General features: G+C 37.0%; 1 long non-coding RNA gene across 1 annotated transcript; it reads right to left on the reverse strand.

Annotated features, from left to right (window-relative positions):
• Positions 1 to 9,919: 9,919 nt before the first annotated feature.
• Positions 9,920 to 14,305, reverse strand: LOC119541795. Its single transcript, XR_005218352.1, has 3 exons — positions 14,278 to 14,305; positions 13,725 to 13,831; positions 9,920 to 10,064 (listed from the first exon to the last, which is right to left on the reverse strand). It is a non-coding gene; the product is annotated as an uncharacterized LOC119541795 (long non-coding RNA).
• Between the last annotated feature and the right edge of the window lie 322 nt (positions 14,306 to 14,627).

The raw sequence follows: 14,627 nt of genomic DNA on the forward strand, positions 1-14,627 counted from the left end.
AATAGCCACAAGACTGTTATGGTATCAGGATCTGCACAGGAGGATATAAAGTACAGGGTGATGTACCTGACAACAGAATTTCTTCTGAGCCAAGAGTTATTTACTGGAAAGCATGATGGGTCAACCTGAGATCACCAGTTGAAATGGGGAGGATTTTGTTCAGTCCAATAAAGGATGAGTGCAATGGGTACGTTGCAAGCCTGAAGTGGCAGGAGCAATCAAGTCATGTGAACTCTCGAAGCTAACCAGCCAAGATGCTCTTCCAGAATAGGTCTCCGAAGTAAGGAGTAACTGCTAGAAGTGGAGTCAAAATTGGACAATGGAGACATAGGAATGAAAAGGTTCCAATAAAATTGAAGGAGTGAAAAAGAGACAGGTGATCTCAGGAAGCAAGAGACCCAATTTATGAATGCTACATAAAAACAATAGAAAAGTAACCTCTGTGAACCACACCTCTTTGGGAAAGTTCAGTGAAACTAATTTCCCATAAAAATGGCCACAAAAAATATTGATGTCAGATATTAGTTATTTTAAGGGTAAAAATAATTATTAACAGACTAACATTCTAAGAGAGAATAGAAGTGAACCAGAAAGACATGCTTACAAAACCAAAGGTGTAACATGCCATTTCAAATAAGCTAAAATACCTTAATAAAATGATAAAAATCATAAGAGGAATATAAATAATCAGTAGAAAAGCTCAGAAATGAAATGAAAGTGGTTAAAAGTTTTAAAAATAATTTCAGAAAGAATAAACTAGAAGGGACACAAGGGCAAATAAATCCAACAGTTAATAACTTAAGATAAATAGTTTAAAAAGGCTAAATAAAATTTTAAAAAGAAATGAAAAGAATTGGAGGGGGGAAAGCTAGACAAAGAAGATTCAACATATAATTAATAAGAGTCCCCAGTGAAGGAAACCAATTTAAGGGAACAGAAAGAATAACAAAAAGTATAATTATAGAAAGCTTTCCATTGTGAGTAGATTTGAAACTGCCTCAGAATGTCAACCCAAATGACTGACAATAGCGCATATTCTAATGGAATTACTGAATTTGAAAGCAAAGGAAAAAAACTCCACTTGGGAATGTAGACAAAAAAAAAAAAAAATAGCAAGTACTAAAAGTGAATAATTTCAGAAAATCATCAGATGTTTGACATCAAAAATCCGCATCAGGAAAAAATATATACATTTAAGACAAAAATGGGAAGAAAGTGTGAATCAAGGATTTTTATACCCCCAAAAAAACTGACATTCATGAACAAAGAACATGAACAAAATTGTGAAATTGTGAAAGAGCTCGGGGACTGTTATTCCCATTCCTGGAGGAAAATATTGAAGAATGAGTTTCAGACGATCCAAATGACTGAGGAGATAAAGACCTGAGAACTAGTGATATACAGCATCAACTGTTGCTAAAGTCACAAAAAGATGGACAACCATAGCTTACCTGTCTCCATGTGGAAGAAAACAATCTACAGTCTTTGAAAGGGATAGAATTTGAGTGTGACCAAGCTTCTGGACCCAGGTGCCAATTTGGAGGAAATACAGAGGACAGAGACGAATATTTTACTCTGCCAGCAGTGTTTCTCATAGTATGGATTATTCTAATTGCAGTCCACACTGTGGGAAATTATGCAAATTAAATGGCCTGCAGGTAATCAAGTCATAAGAAAAAAATAAAGTGGTGGCTTGGAAATATGAAGATTAGAAAAAGAGAACTTAAAAACATATTTGAAAACAAAACAAAAAGCTAAACTGTAGAAACTACACTCCCGGATGACGAAACTACACAAAATGCAAAAAAAAAAAAAAAAAAAGAGATTAACGTAAAAGCTGGGAAGTGACTAGATGGAAGGATTACGATAGGGACAAGGCCCATAAGTGAGGCTTCTGGGGCAGCTGGCAAAATTCTATTTCTTGGCTCTTGTGATTACAAGGGGGTTCACCATATAGTCATTCAATAAGGTCACAATCATTTTGGGTAGTTTCCATATCTCGGTTTTATTTTACAGCAAGAAATTTTAAAAATGAATTTTATGTGACTTCTGTCTTCAGAAAAAATGTGTAAAGTTTAAAAATTTTTTAAAAATTTTATTCAAGCAGAAGTCATATGCATCATTTGGGTCAGTTAAGTCAATTAAGAATGATGATATTGTCCGAAGGAATTCAGGAATCGTATTTATAATGCCAGTGGCATAGACAGCTGCAAAGGAATGTCAAAATCATGTTGGCTGATAGGATATAGTTTCCGGTCTCACTGAAAACAGAACTTAAAAATTACTGGTAACATGCTAGCATGCCTGCTAGCCTGCTCTATTGCTTTATTCCACCAATTAAGAAGTGCTCCTGCCTGTTAGCCTAAATTGGGTCTAGCTGACTCCATTTCAATTGGATAATGTGTATTGCAACTGCTTACCTTAAACTCACCAGTAATTTAACTACATAAGTTGTTAGTTTTTGTCAAATGTCCTCATTTTTGGCTTTAGTTTTTAATCTATACTTTTTAAAAGATGATCATTTGCTCTACTAGAAAAAAGGAAGAGATGAAAATGCTTCTAATTCTGGAATTAGTAAAATTCATTTGTTTATTGAAATTAAGAAAAGAAAGTGTTAATACACTAATTTATATCAAGAATATTAACATTTTATAAGAGCTAGGTAGACATTTAAAAATATCTGAATTTAGAATTTTAGTCACTTGTATTTAGGCATTGTTGCAGAGTTAAGAGCCTGGGCTTGGAATCTTTCAGTTTTGGGTTGATGTCTACATCTTCTGCTTACTCTCTGAGTGATCTTGGGTAGATGTCTTTACCAATTTTGGTTCAATTTTTCAAATTGTTGAAAATGGGTATAAAAACTAGGGCATCAACTTCTTGTAAGGTAAAAAGATATAAATCATACATTCTCCTTTAAGTCATAAAATACTCCATAAATTATTTCCTTTATTCATTTAAAATATAAAATTTGCCAGATTATGGATCATTTTGAAAACAGGAAAAAACAACCAAATAATATAATGCCTTTCACTTAAAAAGATCACTTTGATCTTTGGATATTTCCTTTTAGTACTTTTTCCCTCTGATTTCAAATATGTACTCAACATGCCATGTGTTTTAATAGTCATCCAATTTCATTTCACATTATATCTTAAGCGTAATTCATACAGGTACATATAACTATTATATTTAAGGACTGCAAACTTATTCACTGGTAGGCTTTGCCATAAGTTTACCCTTTCCATTTTTATGACCATCAATCACATCTATTTATTTGATATTCTAAGAATCATGTAATGGACATATTCAGCTTTTTATATAACTTGATTTTTTTCCCAAGATTATTTTCCATAAGTGGAATTATCTTACAAAATGATTTTCAATTTATAAAACAATAGCATACAAGTATTAAAAGTTTTAGCTTTCTCTCTTTGACCTTGTTTATACTATTACTAAGCAAAACCTTTCTTAAAAGTTAGTGCAAGAGTAAATCCTTATTGAATTTAGCCCTTCATTATCACAGATACTGCAAGACAGGACTAATTAGTCAATCAGAGGAGCTTTGCTGTATTATTGTATTAATAACTCTTTAAAAGATGTTCAAATATATGATTTGAACTTGCACATAAGTGAAAGAGCTATAGCTGGTTAAAAACAAATACATTTTATATATTTAAATACAAATTTAAATATTAGTTCATACCAGATAATCACAGCTCTGTGCTGTAAGTGGTCTTTTAAATTTATAATATTTAGATTATGTATAGCCATTTGCAAGTGACTTCTTCAAGCCATCAATGAAAGTTAATTAGAATTTAAATGTGGTGGGACACGTGCCATGCAGCTTCAGTAGCAGAAATCACTTCCAAATGGAGGTGCACAGAGAACAGATCAAGCAAGCTGAGGCTATTTTTTGCGGTCGCAGTTGATTCGTCTGAGGGGGGGGAGGTGGCGGCCGGTTGCCAAATCCTAGGCTCTCAGGATTGCTTGGAGGGTACCGGCGGCGGGGGCTCTTTCCCGGAGGCGAGGGCGAGGCGGGGGACTGGGCCCGGTCCCCGGCGTAGGCGTGCAAAGTATGGAGGGCGGCGAGAAAGGAACAGGCGGGACACGGTTCTTTTAGGGTGAAGAAGCCAAGAGAGTTTATTAGGGGAGAGTACAAGCTTATATCGGGCGTTTAGAGGGCGGGGTAGCTGTAGAGGTTAAAGGCTTGGATTGGTTCTGAGAGGGCGCGGAGGTTGATTGAAAAGGGGCGAGAGTTGCTCCGGTAACGGTGTCTGGCAACAATGTATGCGCACTGGTGGTGATGGGAGTTGCACTGGCAACGGGGAGTGTCCGGGCAAGATAAGGGGGTGGGGAAAAGGCGGTTCCCTCCGGCAAGCCTCCCCTAACAGTGTTATTTTGGGTGAGGAAATGAGGTCTGCCTCCGGCCTCACTTTCCCAGGCCCGGGGGGCTGCGGAGGGCGCTGTCGCCCGTGCCCACCACCCTCCCCAGGGGCTGATCAGGTCCCCCAGCCCAGGCCCGCCAAGTTGAAGCACGTAATCAGTGTCCCGCAATTTTTGCTTTTAATGTGTGGAAAAGAGAACTTTATTTTTTCTTCCCTTCTCTTTACTCCACTGACTTCATTATTTTTCAGTGCTATAATTGTACATACAAGGAAAAGTTTCAACAGTTAAAAGAATTAATTGATCATATTGAGATCATAAACAAAAATAAAAACAAAACAAAACAAAAACACTGGTAGACTAGTTCCAACCAACCTTTTTTTCCCTACTTGCTGGAACTCCACTCCACATCAAGAAAAAAAAAAGATTCTTCATAGCAGTGGCTGAAAATCTCTCACTCACTCAGAGATTTACACACTTTAGGGACAGTACATGTGGAGAAAAAGGATATAGACATTTTTATTTAATGGTGCTAACATCTTCCCTTTATTGTACTCAAACCAAGGACATTTCCTTGATAATATTAATATAGCTATTACACATTGAGAATTTAGTTTTCTCAGGTATCACGCTAAATATGCATTTTCATGATGGAGAAACATGAAGAAAGCAAAAATTGAGGAATTCTGGTTCCTTCTAAGAAAGGAACTGTAAATTTTTGAAGAAATGAAAAATCAAATAGTAGCAATATTCTTTCTTTCTTTCTTTCCCCCTTTCCATATACCCCCTTTCAAATTCTTGCTGGTGTTGTCTTTTTCCATATTCTTAAACCCAGCTCTTCCTATCCCTCATGTCTTCCCTTTTCTTTTTTCTCAGTCTTGAAAATCTGTTTAAAATGGTTCATTAGCAGTACTAACATTAAATGTGCAAACTAAACTTCTAAGTCTCACTGAGTTAGAGCCCGTGGCCTCTTGCTCTTTGAGAGAGAGCAGAGGCTTAAAAGAAGCAGCTCTGAAGCCCAACCATTTCTTTTAAAATAAAAATATTCAAAAGAAAATGAAAACTAAGGTGGCATAATTTAGTTTAATCCCTTTTCCAGGGTAGCTCTCTCTTAAAGACACTAAGGGGACTTTTTTGGCAGAAGACTGAGTGCAGACTTTCACATGGACCCTTTGCATAATAGTTCATCACCCATCTGCCCACCCACATACACGTACCTCATCTTTGTTTTCCTGGGTAGCAAGGGGTTAGTGCTTTTCATTTTTGTTTGCATGTATTCTGTGGTTTTAGTATTTATTAACCATAGTTCGGGCTCTTCACACTCAAGTAGCACATTTCGTTAGCACCACTCAACTCTACCTAGAATGTCACTAGCCCACTGATTCATTCCCAGATTATTACTTCTTTTCTCAAGTTCATAAAAGCTGTGAACAGAAACATCAGCTGGAAGATTGCAATCTCGATGTGGGCGTCAGGTGGGTCTTTTCACAGTTTTCTGTAATGGTATATGCATAACTGGGTTATGATTAGTTAGAAAACCTGAAGCCAGTCCTCTCTTTGACAAACAAAGATGCTTTTCCCAGCTCCCAGCCCCACAATCACCAAAATACCTCCCAAAAGGGACCCAAAATACCTTCCAGATTAAATAATCTCACAAGTCTCTCTCACAAAGCCAATCTAGGTGTCATTGTTATCAAGGTAACTCTTCTCAACTTCCCTAAGAATTAATAATTTGTATAATGATGTCTTTCATGATTTTCTCCAACATCCTTCCCAGAAAAGTCAATGTACATATTTAAACACAATAATGAAGGACTAAAGTAGCAATAATTATAAGGGGGGTTGGTACAGCAAGAAAGAACCAGAAGAAAATGTTAGGACTTTGAGATGTATTATTTGGATGTACTTCTATTAATTTTAGAAGTTATCTACAGAGTGCTTTGGGTTGGGTGCAATGCTATGTAGGCATTGATAACTGGAGAACAAAATAAACTTAGTCCCTTCTTACCCAGAGCTTACAAATTATATATGATGTGAGGGAAAAAGATGAAACATTTAGAAGATGAGCAAGTTTGAGTGGTTCTGGGAGACATCACTAGGAAGGCAATATTTAAATTGCAACCTGAAAGTTGAGCAGGGACTAGATAGGCAAAGAATTGTGGGGAAATCTAAGCATAAGTATTCCAGGAACTATAAACAGTCTGGGTTGGTTGGAACTGAGAGAGAGAAGGCTGCATAAGATAAAACTGATGAAGCAGGCACAGGCCAGATCCAGCAAGATTATGCAGAGAAATGGAAACCCTTCAGAGGGTTTAGAAAGGGAAAGGATAAGCTCTTATGTACACTGATGAATTATTAATCTGTTTGCTAGATGAGAATGGATTGCAACAGAACTAGAATGGAAGTATGTGGAGAGGTCCTTTTAGTCATCCAGGGAAGATACATAAATTTTAGAGTTATAGTTGCTGGGATGTAGTGATAGAGTAGACAGTTATAGTAGGTGAGGGAAAGGGAAATGTCAAGAACAATGTTCTATTGTCTGGACTGAGAAACTGGACAGAGGTGCCATTACCAAGATAGAAAAGCTTGGTAGAGAAAAAAAGAAAATTTGTAGTGGAAAGCAAGGCAAAATAAAACATCTTTTTTGGGATATGTTAACTTTGAGGTCTTGTGATAAAGTTAAGTGGTGATGGCAAATAAATATATAGGGGTCTGAAAAGAGGTCTAGACAGGCAGTATATATCTGAAAGTTTGAGGGTATAAATGGTATGATAACTAGGGCCGTAAATGAGATCACCAAAGTAGAGAAAATGGAATTAGAAAAAGGCTAACACCAAGCACTGAGTATGGTAGGCAGCTTTTAAGAAAATGCCGATAATCTCTGCCTCCTGGAACTCAGGCCCTTGTGTAATCTCCTTGCCTTGAATAGGAACTGGACCTAGTGACTTGCTTTTTAACCAACAGAACTCAGCAAAAGTGATGGGATGTCACTTCCAAGATCAGTTTACAAAAGAATCTGACTTCCTTCTCGCTTGCCTTCTCTGACTCTGTCACTTGTTCATTCTAAGGAAGCCAGCTGCGGTGTTTAGCTGCCTTATGGAGAGGTCTACATGGCAGTGAACTTGGGTCAAAAGCCTGTAAGAAGGTGAATTCTCAATCACGCAAGAATGCTTGAAAGAGGATCTTCCCCCAGATGAGCTGTCGGTGAAAACGGCAACTCCAGTCCACAGCCTAATTGTCACCTCATAAAAGATCTTAAACCAGAGGTTTCCAGCTAATCGGCACCTGATTCCTGACCCACAGAAACTGTGAAATGATAAATGTTTGCTATTTTAAGCAGCTAAGTTTCAGGATAATTTGTTACACAGAAGTAGATCATGAAACCTCCTGAGAACCCATGTTTAAAACAAGAAAATGTGATCTAGAAAGAGAAGAATTGGTCACATTGGTGGGTTGGAAATCAGGAGAAAGTGGTATTATAGAAGGCAAAGGGAAACAATTTAACCAAAAGAATGATAGTTGTCTTGAAAGTGACTGGGAGGCCAAGTAACATGAGGAACTAAAAAAATTAGATTTGGCAATGTGAGTGTGCTTCCAATAGAACAGTGGAGCACAAGCCTTTGAAATTCATTTAATATAAAGTGGAGATGCAAAAGTAGAGAAAAGGTGTGTGAACAACTTCTTCGAAAAGCTTGACTCTGCAAGTATAATTGACATTTCTGTTTCCTCCTTGCATCTAATTCCAGTTTTCCCTTAAAGTAGGACTAGAAATTTCCTAGTTATGTGTTTTTAATGATCTTGACCTCACCCATAATTTCAGAGTGGACTCTAAATGGCCTCAGCCTTCCAGGCTATCCCAGCCTCCTGGCCATAAAGATTGGTGCAGGAATAATTATGTGACACAGTTTAAATTAGCAGAGAAGAAATTATCTCTATTCTGCTAAAGCTACTGAAAAAATGCTCTTGTCTCCTGCTGCTGCTGCAAAATTAGGAAGCAAGTAACCTGGTTGCTGCTGGGAAGCCATTTGCCAACGTACATGGCAAGTTAAAACATTGGAGGCAGAGTGAAAAGGAAGACAGAAATGAAGTCCTTGGTGATGTGGTTGAGCCAACACAACAAACCTCATGGGAAACTCTTTGGAATTTTACAGTTACATGAAGCAATTAATCATCTTTATTTTTTTGTCAATTTTGAATTGAGTTTCCATATTGCAATTGAACACACTGTCACTGCAGAAGAAACCATAGGCATAGAAAAGTAGCTGGAGGTGGGGGTAGAACTTGAGAGGTGTTTTGTTTTGCTTTGTTTTTTAATTTGGAAGAGTATGGACTATATCAAATGGTTACTAGAATGATTTGGTGGATAGAAAGAATATACAAAATCAGGTTAAAAGAAGAGTATGTAAGGAGTGAAATATTTGAGAAACTCATTTATGGTGGACTCCAGAGTACCTGGGGGCCAAAGGAGAAGCTAGGAAATGGAAAGGTGTAAATTTTGCAGTAGGAAGATGAGGAGGTCCTGTCTACTAACTTATATCTTTCTTTCAATAAAATATGAAGAAGAGTTATTAGTGTTTTTTGTTGGAGTGCAAGGAATGTGGGGAAAGAGTGATTTGACTTGCTTAGCAAGAACAGAAAAATGATAAAATATTCAATGCATACCATGTGTGATAAATTTTCCAAAGAAATGTGGCAATATCACTGGAAAGTGAAACATTTAGGACTGAGTTCCCTGGGGAGAAATACACTGAGAACAACACTTACTGCCTGATAAACAGAAGTATACAAAGTAAATGGAATGGACCAACTTTACGTAAGAGAATTAACTGGCAGAATGGAAGTCACAAAGGCACAGAAATAGTGAATACTTTCTTACAACTACTATTCACAAAAGCAAAAATTGGAAAAGTCATTCTCAACATCTTTTTCTGTAGACAGCAATTATTTCTAAGTATTATATTTGATTTGTGCCATTTGATATCATTTTCAAATTTTCAGGAATACAATTGACCAGTATTTATTCTGCTACCCTCTGACTTGCACTAGGATCCCTTTTACAGGATCCTTGCTTCATCAATTGTATCTTTCGCTCCCAAATTATTAACTACTATCTTTCTATGGGCTTATTTTCCTAACTTACACGTATTGGCAAGTATCCCCCAAAGCAAACAGAACAACAGAAACCTCTCTACACTTGGTACATTTCTAAAAATTGACCAATATCTCCAATCTCTTGCTCAGCTACTTTATTTAAAGAGTTCTATACTCGCTGTCTCTCTATATATACTCATTACGTTTCTTGCTATTCCTGACTTACCTTTGGGCATTTTTTCAGTCCAATGCTTTCTGTATTCCAATTAAACAGTTATTTGAAATTTCTCTTCTAAGATCACCAGTGGTCTGAAATTACCCCATCTAATTGTGCCATTTTGTATCATACCTGACCTGATTTTTCTTACCTGATTTCACATTCTCCAAGATCAATTGGCCCCTGGTACCCAAACCAAGCTGCAATTCTGGAAATGTTGGCTAGAGACTCAAGGGAGACTGAGATCCTGGAACGGATGAAGCTATGAACAAGGCAGTTCATAGCTGAGACCAAGTTATGAAGACAGTCCAACTGAAACCTTAATCAAGGTTGGCTTGTCGGATAATAGACCACAGGAAAGAAACTGAAGATGCTAAAACAATAACAACAAAAACAAAAGGAAACAGAAGTTCTGATTGGAGAGTTGGAGAATCTGTGGACTTTTGCTGGGTTAGATCTAAGTTTAAGTAGCCCTATAGTCTCACCCATTAGGGGGAATTGAGTTCTTAAGGGCACTGGGTGCTTTCAGAATTATCCTTATTGAAAATATTTCCTTTACCTTGAGAGACACTACCCTTCTGGTTTTCTTGCTACCTCCCTAATAATTCTTTCTCAGTCTTCTTACTTCACTTACATTTTATTATGCCATTAGATGCTGTTCTTGGACCTTTCTCTTTCTACTCAAAGTGTCCTTCTGCTTCTCCTCTCATCTCTTGGTTCTGACTTCCAAATTTTATCTGACCCATTCCATTTGAGATCATATTTATTTAACTTCACTTATTAATCTGCTGGCTCCTTAAAGCTGAAGCTGTCATCTCTGAGTCCTCTCTCCATCTCTTACATCTTTCTTTGCATGTGTTTTTCATTGCAGCAGGTAGCTTCACCCAGCTGAACAAATACAAATTGTGGATGATATCCAGGACACATACCTTTTTCTCATACCTGACAAAGAATCAATGAAATCTCCAATGCAACTCCAGAATAATCCTCAGTGACAAGTGCAGGCCTCCAACATGACTTACTCTCTCTAATCCCTTTTCTCTCATTCTCTTACACCCTGTCTAGTGATGGATGTGACCAGATAATTGATTGCCTAAATGAATACACGTTTGAGGGCAACGGGCATCAGTTGGTACTCTTCCAAGCAAACTGAGATGTATATGTACTGTCATCCTGCCAATAACTACTTCTTTGCAAAAACAATGGTCAGTGCTCAGTTCCAACCTTACCCTTAGCCTCTTTTGTAACAGCTGATCATTCATTTCTCCTTGATACACTTTCTTCACTTGGCTTCCAGATTTTTCTCCTCACTGATTGCTCCTTCTTAGTGTCCCTAACTGGTTCCTTCTTTGCTCTTAAACCCAGTGCTCCAGAACTCAGTCCTTATCTCCTCTTCTCAGTCTCCACTTATATTTGTGACAATCTCATTTAGGTGTGTGACTTTAAATATCATCTATATGCCTTAGACTCCCAAATTTCCATGTCCAAACTCCAGACTCCGAATTTCAATTTGAGTGTCTAATAGGCATATCAAGCTGAACATATCCAAAACTTAAACTGCAATATTCCCTCCCAAACTGTTTCATCCACAGCCTTTCCTGTATCAGCGGATGAAAACTCCATCTTTCCTGTTGTCCAGAGCAAAAACCTTGGAGATATAGTTCACTCCTCTTTCTCTCTTCTCCACATCCCATCTATCTACATCCAAGATGACATTGACTTTACTTCAGAAAACACTCAGAATCTAACCATTTCTTGGCACCTTCACTGCTACCTTAGGGACCGTCCTACCATCATCTCTTGCCTGGATTACTGAAATAATCTTTAACCTGCCCCCTGCTTCCAATCTCTCCCCTCACAGTTCATTTTCAGCAGAGTTTCCAGACATAAGACAATCATGTCACTACCCTGATCAAACTGCTCCACCGACTCCCCATTTCACTCAGGGTAAAAGTCAAAGGCTTTACAATGACCTAGACACTCCTACAAAATCAGATTTAATTACACATCTGACCTCATCTGCTCTCTCTCCCTCCTTTCATTATTTCCCTACTGCTCTTCTAACCTCCTTTCAAGTTCTCAAACATGTCAAGCACATGTCTGCCACTCTACCAACTATTCCCCCAAATATCTGAATTTCAACCACTCTCAGACTTTTTAAGTGCTCTTTCAAATGTCTTCTTTTCAATGAGACCTATTTTGCCCTTCTTATTTAAAACTGGAAACTTCCTCTACTCCCAGAACTTTTGGTTCCCCTGAACCCACACTATATTTTGTTCATTGGACTCAGCTCCTTCCAACATATTATATACTTTATTTGTTATATTTATTGTTATAGTCTATCTCCTTGCTTCAATGTAAGGTTCATATTTCAGTGATCTTTGTGAGTTTTATTCACAGATATATGGCCTGACACAGCAGGGACCTTGCTTCTAATATATTTCCACAATCGTCCAATCAATTCTTTCCACCTCTACCAGAGTGATCTTCCCCAAAGATAAATACAAGAAGATTCAAAGAGGAAAAGGATATGATTACAACTACCTTTTAGTTTCAGGATAAGTTATCTGATAGACTTTGAAATTTTTTTCTTGAGCTAAATAGCTGACACTATTTTATTGTCCTAAAAAGTCTATTGCTTTAGAATTTTTAAAATGGCCATCTATTAAACAAAGAAGTGAAGTTTGAGTGTGCTTTGATAGATAAATACCAACTAAACAAGTGATATGGTTAGAAGAGGAAGATTGTTCTCAGTACCGTATACAAAAGAATCGAGCTATAAAAACCCTGGGACACTGGGGAGCTGTAAGAATATATAGCATATTTCTGGGGAGTTCTGAAAGAAAATTCTGGAAAGGTAAAAAAGGCAAGATCATGGAGAATATTTTATGCAACAGAGTTTAAATTTGATCATTCTCCTTATGGTATAGGAAAAAAAGGGGGCAAACTTCTTATTTACATTATAATATCCTTCTCATCTTTTGAATCAAACTAACAAACTAGGGATGGAATTTCATACAGTCCAATGTCAAGTAAGGGTTCATTTTCAGTGAATTCTGATTAGTTTAGGTTCACTTTTCATACCTATAAAAGTAACCCATTATACCTTTAGAGTAATGACTCAAACATTTAGTCAACTTTTTGATTAGTGGAACTATTTCTGAACTTGACATAAGGAGGACTTATTTCAACTATGATATTAATTCTCAGTGTGACCTTTGGCAGGTCAATTTACCTCTTTAGAATATATTTTCCTCATTTGCGGGGTTATAGAATTACTGGGTTCTCTTCCTGCTCTAAAATCGTACGGAAACATTTAAAGGCATTGGTTACTTTTAAAAGTAAGAAATTTTAAAATACCTACATCTAAAAGCATTTTATCAATATGGGATGCAAAAGTGGAAAACCTCAGCTGCTATCTGAAGTTTCAGATAGATTTGATTTTTTGGTACTGCTTCAGTCTGAAGTGAAATTGTTGAGGTGCATGTGACTCTGAAAGTGTCAAGTTTTCTCCAAACTGATGATTCAAAAGAGGCAGGATGGGATTGGTTTGCCTAAGAGCTTTTAAGACAGAAGGATTAAGTTCACATGGATCATCCTTCAGAGGCAAAGCCACGGCCCTCAGATTGCCAGAATACACACGGGTCTGGCAAATTGTATTGTGTGTACCTTTTCGGTCACTGCTAATTATCAGCTTCAAAACTAGTGCTAGTGAACATAATACAAAGGCAATATAAACGCCCCCATCTCGATGTATTAATCCAAGTGCGTTGTAAGAACGCTGAATTTATGTTAGAAGTGGAGTCAGAAGATGGGATTTAACCCAATTCTGCCACTGATTCTCAGTACAGATAATTATCTGACCATTTAGGCCAGTCTTCCCTCCATCCCCAAACCCCAAAATTAATGAAAGGAATGGGCTTAGATATCGTGGGCCCGTTCTAGTCGCTCTGTGATTATTTCTAGACAAAGTATCTTTGATGACCATTTATTTCATGCAGACACAGACAGTGTAGCTTGTGGAATTACCTACCCAAGGACCTGCAACAAATGGGTCTGGGGTACTTTTCATGCACTTTAGAATTTCCTCCTCAATAGCAAACTCATGATTGTGTAAATGTCACTGAACACATCAAAATTCTGTCATGAAGAAGCAGAATTAGGGCAAGCACAAGTTAAGGTGTTAGCATGGAGAGCTGCATTAAAAGAAAGTTAAATAATATGTACAAATCACCAAAAGTGTCCCTTTTTATTGGATATTTTTAAAAGTCCAAATGTACGAATGTCCAGCCCCATATAAATCAGTTTTAAACACCATTTATTTTAATGATCAATTTGTATATACTATCAGCAATAAAAGGTAAAATTTAAAACAAAATTATCTATCAAATGAATTATACAACTATGTACTTAGAATAGAGCCTAATACATTTACACCATTAATAATTGTTAGTTTGCTTTCCCTTCCCCCTGAATAAATATTTAAGTTGTAAAGTGCCACGTTCTAAGGGCTTACCCAAAGTAAAGGTTTTAAAACTTGTTTTTGATTAAAGAAATTCTGAATTTATAAATTTTGAAATACATACCTTGTTTAAATACATACCTTGTTTTGCCAGCTAGAGAGGACTCAGCTTTTTAAATAATTTCAGTTAATAAAAATTTATCAAAAAACAACTCAATAAGAAACGATGCACTTATTTCTGAAATTTATAGTTCCTGTAGGAAATTAGTTAGAATTTTATTTAAGATCTAGAAGACATTATGTGGGACTGATTCCATTCATACTGAAAGCAGAAAGGAAATGATGGTTTAACTACTCCTGTTTGTTTTAGTAGGGGTGGTTGCTTTCTCAAACATGAAAGTGACTTATTGCTTGACTGTTGTATCTCGAAGACCTCAAGATCTGTGTCATTCGGTGAACTGAAAAGTGATTCAT

Source organism: Choloepus didactylus, chromosome 8 (assembly GCF_015220235.1).
Source record: "Choloepus didactylus isolate mChoDid1 chromosome 8, mChoDid1.pri, whole genome shotgun sequence".
Lineage (NCBI taxonomy): Eukaryota > Metazoa > Chordata > Mammalia > Pilosa > Megalonychidae > Choloepus > Choloepus didactylus.